Raw genomic sequence first — 7,440 nt, forward strand, 5'->3', positions numbered from 1 at the left:
GCCCTGGGCGAGTGCGCCTGCGCAGACATCCGGCGTGTTCCCCGGCGGGCGGGGAAGGGGCCGGTTTGTTTTATCCGGCTCGGCTTTGGGGAGGCCGTTCAAGGCGGCCCGAAAGGGACCGAATGGAGAAGAACCGAATGGAATTCTAGCACTTGGGTAACGCCCCAGGTGGTCTGAGCTCAGGCTGAAGGACCACACGCCCACGGCCGTGACACCGTTTGGCCCCAGGACGGGAGTCACCACGGACCTGTCTTGTGTCCTTCCCTGGCAGAGAGAAGTGCCTGTCAGTTTGGAACTGGCTGGCGGGTTCCTCAAAACAACTCTGCGTAGTTTCTCGAGGCCCTAGACTGCACTTTTAGTCCATTCTTTGTGGGTAGTGCTTGAGAGATGTCCTTATACATCCTCCCTTGCCCCGAATCACGAGACTGATGACCTGGGAGGAAGGACCTGATGCCAGCCAGCTCTGTCTTCCCTGGGCAGCCTGTACTCAACAACCAGGCGAACCCCAGTCCCTGTTTTGCCTCTCAGCAGGGTCCATGATAGCAGCTTTGTAAAAGTGGGGTCCCAGGAGGAGAGCTTCTTAGACCAAGGAAACCGTACCACCCAAAACTCGCAATCTTCTTAGGTGCTGAATTAAAACCATCGTTGCTAGTGACAGAAATCCAACTCAAACCGTAAAGTCCAAGGCGGGTGGTAGCACCAGGCACAGCAGTATATTCAAGGCCTCATCCTCCTTACTTGACTCTGCTCTTTCCTTTGTGACACCTAAATTCCTTTCAGCAGATAGTCTCAAAATTTCTATTTCAAATTCTAGAGAGAATGGATCTGATTGGCTATGGTGATCACTACTGCCCCTGTTGGGCAGATCTTCCTCTTTCTTGCCCTCTCCCAGCTGCCAGGTGGCTTATGGGTCAACCACACTTGGGCCAGATGATCACACTTCACTCAGTGATCACCCCTAGAGCGCAGAAGGGATCATGAGGAAGGCAATCTCAGCTACTGACTTATTTGAGGGATATCATGGTTGATTTTTGCAAACATCGCACTTTGAACATAACGTCAGAGTGGCTCCTGTTGACAGCAGCTGTCCGAAACTGGGGTGAAACTGTTACTGAGGGGTCAGGCAGACCAGGGCGGATGACCTTCACTTTGTCTCATAAACATTTTGTGCTATATAATTTTTAATCTTGTGCATATATTACTTTGGTGGTTAAAAAAATTAGAATACACAGGGCGCCTGGGTGGCTCAGACAATTGAAGATCCGACTCTTGATTTCGACTCAGGTTCTGAGATCGAGCCCAGCATCCCGCTCCACGCTGAGCTTGGGATTCTCTCCCCTCTCCCTCTGCCCCTCCCCCCTTCACTCACGTGCGCATGCATGTACTCTCTCTCTCTTAAAAAAAAAATAGAAAATACTACTGATGGATTAACTTGAGTTTATATGCAGCAATCCTTTCATTCACTGGTACTGTGTTGGCAGGTGAAATGGGCACATGATGCTTGGAGGGAAAGTAGTCATCTTGAACTGTGATTTGACCATGGAATGGAGGCCATACCTGGAGGCACAACAAAACAGAAGGAGCCTGAGCCCTGGCACCATGGAGCATCGTGACACTGCTGGATGCTTGCCTCTGGACTTTCACAGGAGAGGGAAATAAACTACCTTGTGTAAGCCACGCTTGATCTCAGGGTCATGAGTTCAAGCTGCTTTAAAGGAGCTGAGTCAGCTGGGAGGTGAGTCCTTTTGCCTTCCCCACCTTCTTAACTACTGCTTCAATTTCAGATGTGATGGCTGGAACTTCTGCAGCTGTATTGGACCATGAGGTGACCTAGAAAGTGGAAACCATTCAAGCTCTGGATGGCCTACGCCCAGACCGGTTTAAGCGGGAGGGGGAAAAAATCAAGTTTTATCTTGTTACAATTACTTTAGGTTTTTTGTAATGTGTATCCAAACATGTCCAAACCTGATATGGTTATGGTTAATATGGTACTGCTTTATTATTATCTGCTTGGTTTGGTAAGTGAGTTTATATTTTACAAATTTCTTTTTTTTATTATTTTATTAAATTTATACAGAAACCACACACACACACACACACACACACACACACACACACACTCTCTCTCTCTCTCTCTCTCTCTCTCTCTCTCTCCTATCAATGCAAAATCGTTATTATAAACATATATGCTTTCTTAAAGTATAGCTTTTGGATTTTTTTTCTTTTCATTTTTTGCCCAGGGTTTCCCTACTTATGAACAGCTTAGTGTATATCCTCTCATATAATCTCATCCAAATCTGAATCTACTGGCTGAAAGAGGCTGAGGGGCTGGGTGGGGAGAAGCAAAGGAAAGTAAAGTACAGGCACGTGAATGAAGGTGGAGACCATTATTGCTTGTCATAAATATTCTAGCTGGATCACACTTCCCTACCCCCCTCCAGCCCCCGCCCCAGATTTGCCACGACTATGGAATTTACTTTGGCCACTGCAATGTGCACAGAGGTTACTATATGTCACTTGCAGGTAGAAGCCTTCACAAACCAGAGTCCAATTTGCCACCCATCCCGTTCCTTTGCATCAAGAGGGCACATCCATCAGCTTTTCTCCCTGCGTGACTGTGATGAGTGGGGCCCCCTGCTAGGCCATGTCAGATTCAGTGAGCCGTAAGTCCTAGTTGTGTTGACCCACTAAGATCTGGGGGTTGTATGTCTTCGCAGTGTAACAGCTTATCTGCCCTGAACTAGGAGAGCATAATGGGATGTTAATTGTCTCTTTCTTCCTTTAGTAAGCAAACCCCTAGTCTAGGGCCACCCAGCTAAAGAGTCTATTTCCTAGCCTCTCTTTCACCTAAAAGTATTCCTGTGACTTCATTAGAGCCAATGAGATATGAGTGGAAATAATATTTACAACTTTTGGCTATGTCCTTTAAGAAATGGGGTATATTGTGCTTCCCCTTTCCTACTTCCTACTGGCTGGAATGCAGATGCAATGACAGGAGCTGGAGCAGCCATACTAGACCAAGAGACAATATCACACATTGAAGATATCAAAGCAGCAAGAAAGAATTTGGGTCCCCATCACAAGGGAGCCACCTGGAGTATTACATGAGAGAGAAATGAAATTGTATTTTATTTAAGCCTCGGTTATTTAGGCTTTGGTTACAGAAGGTGAGCCTATAACCTAATACCCAACCCATGTGTTAGCCTTGTTTTGTTTTGTTTTTTAAGATTTTTTTTTTAATTTGACAGAGAGAGAGAGTGAGAGCAGGAACACAAGCAGGGGGAGTGGGAGAGGGAGAAGCAGGCTTCCCGCGGAGCAGGGAGCCCAATGCGGGGCTCGATCCCAGGACCCTGGGATCATGACCTGAGCTGAAGGCAGATGCTTAATGACTGAGCCAGCCAGGTGCCCCATGTTAGCCTTGTTTTGACAATTAGAATGTGGAGAATAAAAACCATATTTCCTGGGGCGCCTGGGTGGCTCAGTTGGTTAAGCTTCTAACTCTGGGTTTTGGCTCAGGTCATGATCTCTTAGATGTGAGATCAAGCCCTGATCAGAGATCAGACCCATGCTGAACATGGAGTCTGCTTCAGATTCTCTCTTCCTCTCCCTCTCCCTCAGTTCCTCTCCCCACTAGTTTGCTCTCTATCTCTCTCTCTCTTTCTCAAATAAATAAATAAAATCTTTTAGAAACCAAGTGTCCTTCCATGGACTTAGGAATGAGTCAAGTGAGATTCCTGCCCTCCAGAACTTGTGGTCTAGCAGGGGTTTCAGAAAATCAAGCATGGGCAAAGCCACATGGCAGAGAAAACTTCAGGGTGCTCTAGGAAAATATAGGAGAGAAACTTAAATGGGTCGAGGTCTCGGTCTGTCAGTTGCCTGAAAAAGAAGCAGAGGACCACCTTAGGTCTTCTTAGGTCAGTCTCCCCAGAAATAGCCCAAAACATGAGGTTTCATGTCAAAGAAATTTATTTCAAAGTTGCTCTCAGAGAAGCCAGTGAGGGGCAGGGGAAGCAGGACCGGGATGGGACCAAGCCAAGCCTGGGTGTGATTCTGCACAAGTCCTGCAGACGGAAGCTCCAGCCTGCTCCCACAGCGAACCCTGGAAGGCAAGTCTGGCCTCCAAAATGCCCAACCCAAGGCAGGGGAGCTGGGCTCTCCCACGGCCACAAGCTTGTCTGAGAGCCATCCTGTGGCCACTGGGCCATGGTAGGAGATCCTCCAAAGACAGGTCACAGGTGCTGCTAGAAACAAAAGCACACCAAAGCCAGGGAAAATGCAACCTCAGATAATGCCGACGTGTCTTGTACCCCCTCTGCTCTCACCAGTGTCAGCTCAAGAATCCCACCAAGGCATAGAGCCTCTTCTAAATCTCTAGAGTGAGCCCATTCTGGTGACCTAGGGAGGAGCCCTCAGCTGGAACAAGGGTGTGCATCACCTCAGCATTTAAATCCCCCCACAGCCCCCACACAGTCACACAGACACACGCGCGTGCGCACATTCATACACATACCCACTCTCTCATACACGCACGCACGCACGCATGCACGCACACACCAGGTTTTTAAGAGCAAGAGGGAGGGCATGGTGTGATTGCTGATGAAACGCTCAGCAAGACAGGCCGGCTCAGTCTCCAGCTTGGGCCCCCAGGAACTTTAAGCCTTGGTGTCCCACCACAGCTTCCCCATGCTTCCATCCACACCGGCCTTGGGATGGGCCATGATAAGGCCCCCAGTCAAACACAGTTTCCCAGGCCCGAGGGCCAGCTGGTGTCAGAATGGAAGGACAGCCTCTCCTGTAGGCCGCAGGCCCCAGGCAGACCCCACCAGGGGGAGGTCAGGCAGCTTCAGGCTTGAGGCCCACCACGCAACCCGTTCATCCCAGGCTGGACAGCCCCCCAGAGCTAACATCCCACAGCTAGGGAGAGGCCGACTCGGGCCTCAGGTGTGGGCTTCACCAGGCCTCGGAGCTCCAGTCGGTTTTGTCACTCAGTGGTCTTGGTCCCAGGTGACCTTGGCCGAGTTGTTCTCTGGGCCTTGAGTCCTCATCTGTAAAGCCAGAGATGGAACCAGATGGGCCCTCGGTCATGACATTGCACTAAGACACAGCTCCCTCAACCCCTAAACCCCAGACAGGCTTCCCACATACAGCAGTCTAACGGGTATGAATCTAAGTCCAGAATACATGATCAACTTTATGTAATATTCACATAGCACCTACCAAGAATCGAAGCACCCTACACATATTAACACATGAGGCTCTGTTATTGTTCCCACTTTAAAGGTGGCGATGCGCACCTGGCTCAGTAGAGCAAGGGACTCTTGATCTCAGGGTCCGGAGTTCGCGCCTACGTAAAAATAAATAAATAAATAATAAAAAAAAAATAAAGATGGTGAACAGGAGGCACAGAGAGTGGAAATAACTCATCCAAGTTCACACAGTGAGTCCATCTGGCCTCCAGCGCTGCGTTCTTCAGCTCTGCTCCCTCTCCTTTGTAAGCAATGTTGCATCCTTTCATTACCCTAACTCAAGTGCCGTCTTCCCTCCCTTCCTGGCCACAGAATCCAGTGAGATTTGCAGACTGTTGTGGGGTCAGGAACAAATGGGGGTGGGGTCCAGACAACATGGGGGTCACCCATACAGCCGGAGCTCCCCCCCAGCTACGGATGGTGACATGCCAATGCTCTCTGTCTCTGGGCAAATCACACAGGTGCCCCTCCCAGGGCCAGCCCTCGGGGTTCCCACCAGCTCCTCTGAAGGCCACGTGCTCAGCACCCACCTACCTCTGATCACCGCCCCTCCCTGCAGAGCTGAGTGGGAAGAGAAGCAGCCTTGGCCCTGCATGGAAGCCGCCAGCCCCTGTGTCCCCCAGAGAGAGCCTCCCCCTCCTTTCCAACCTGGCACCTGCTTCTGTACCCACCTGCCCACCGGCGGGCGCCCTCATGTAACTTCGCCCCCCAAACCCGGGCTGGGGCAGGAGTTTTCTGCAGGGTGGTTCTGCACCACGGCAAAGCTGCCATTCCTTCTCTCCTGCTGCTATGAGAACAGGAAGGAAATTAACATTTCCACATATTACACACAAGCTCCTTTCTGTGCAAAGTGCTTGGCAAATAGTTCAAGGAACAAGGAGAAGTTGATAACAGAAGGTGTTACAAAATTCAAGTTAAATCTGTCTTCTCACAGTTGAAACTTGGTCCTGTTCCACTGTGAAAATAAGTCTAGTCCCTCGTTTTGGCGAAAACCTTTTAGATTTGAGGCTGGTCCTTCCACTTCATGGAAGTCTTGATTTTCCAGGGTCAACAGCCCCCCGGGACGTCTGTGCCCTCTCCCTCTTCTCCGTCGCCCCTCCCCCTCTCCCCTCTCCCACGACCTGTGCACACACTCCCCCACCCATTTCCCCAGCCCCCCTGCTCTGTCTTACCTCCTCCCTTCCTCTTAACCTCCTTCTTCTCTTGCGACCTTCTCCTGGGCCGGCCTCCTTCGTTCCCCACGGGCTGACATCTCACTCACCTACTCGGCGCTCCCCATCACGCTGGACGAGTTCCACACTCTTGAACGTGGCATTCAAGGCCCACCCGTGGGCGTGACCTGGTCTTCGCTCTCCTTTCCCGAGTTATCCCTTGTGTATCGTTAGGGCTGTCCTCCCGGATTTTTCTAGTCTTCATTCCAAACGCATGCTGGATTACATTTCCACGGTCCCTTGAAGTTCAGCGTGGCCCTGTGACTCGTTCAGACCAGTGAAATTCGAGCAGTAGTGGCGCGTGGCACTCCGGGCAAGGGCTGTGACGGCCAGTGTGCGAGCTCGCGCGGGCCCCACCCCCACCACGGCAACCGGCTGCGCTGGCGCACGGCGAAGTCTCCGTCGGTCTGCGTCCCCGAGGGGCAACCTCTCCAGTCACAGCCCCACATGACCTGTAATGGACACACAGCAAGTCCAAGAAAGAAACATTATTTTTAAGTGGGTGTTGCTTGTTGCTGCCCATTCTAATATAATGTGTCCCTTGGGCCTATGACCTTGGCAATTCCACCTTGCTCGGCTACTGACCGTCCCTTGGACTCACTGGGATGCCAAGGCTGCCCTCTTTGACTGACATTCTCTGCTCCCCACGCCCCCTCAGCAAAATCCTCTCACCTGTTGAGACTCAGGGCAGTTGCCACCTCTACCAGGAAGCCTTCCTAACTTTCCACCCAAGGCAACAGAAGGGAAGGAAAAGTTCTTCTCCACCCTCAAGGTCTTCTAGCTGGACTAAGAATTCAGTTTACATGAGACAGACCAACAGGAGAAAATAAAAACCGAAAGATTTATTACATGCACACAGAGGCCAAACAATGAAATCGAGATCCAAAGAAATGACCAAGGCAGGGAGTTTTTCTACTTTTTTAGACAAAGAGTCAATAAATCTGTGAGGAATTGACAGGACAAAGAAAACTTAACTTTGGGAG

The 7,440-nt window shown here is 50.4% G+C and overlaps 2 long non-coding RNA genes across 8 annotated transcripts; one reads left to right on the plus strand and one right to left on the minus strand.

Annotated features, from left to right (window-relative positions):
* Positions 1–7: 7 nt before the first annotated feature.
* Positions 8–2,057, plus strand: LOC113914073. Of its 3 annotated transcripts, none has more exons than XR_003517372.2 (3): positions 8–156; positions 1,482–1,669; positions 1,785–2,055. It is a non-coding gene; the product is annotated as an uncharacterized LOC113914073 (long non-coding RNA). The 3 variants fall into 3 exon arrangements; XR_003517373.2 differs by having other exon boundaries at positions 41–283; positions 1,785–2,057; XR_003517371.2 differs by having other exon boundaries at positions 44–625; positions 1,785–2,057.
* Positions 2,058–3,962: 1,905 nt separating this feature from the next.
* On the minus strand, positions 3,963–6,738 carry LOC113914072. Of its 5 annotated transcripts, none has more exons than XR_003517370.1 (5): positions 6,508–6,738; positions 5,918–6,030; positions 5,295–5,344; positions 4,955–5,045; positions 3,963–4,241 (listed from the first exon to the last, which is right to left on the minus strand). It is a non-coding gene; the product is annotated as an uncharacterized LOC113914072 (long non-coding RNA). The 5 variants fall into 5 exon arrangements; XR_003517368.1 differs by having other exon boundaries at positions 5,918–6,033; XR_003517367.1 differs by having other exon boundaries at positions 6,419–6,738.
* Positions 6,739–7,440: the final 702 nt, after the last annotated feature.

Source organism: Zalophus californianus, chromosome 11 (genome assembly GCF_009762305.2).
Source record: "Zalophus californianus isolate mZalCal1 chromosome 11, mZalCal1.pri.v2, whole genome shotgun sequence".
Taxonomy (NCBI): domain Eukaryota; kingdom Metazoa; phylum Chordata; class Mammalia; order Carnivora; family Otariidae; genus Zalophus; species Zalophus californianus.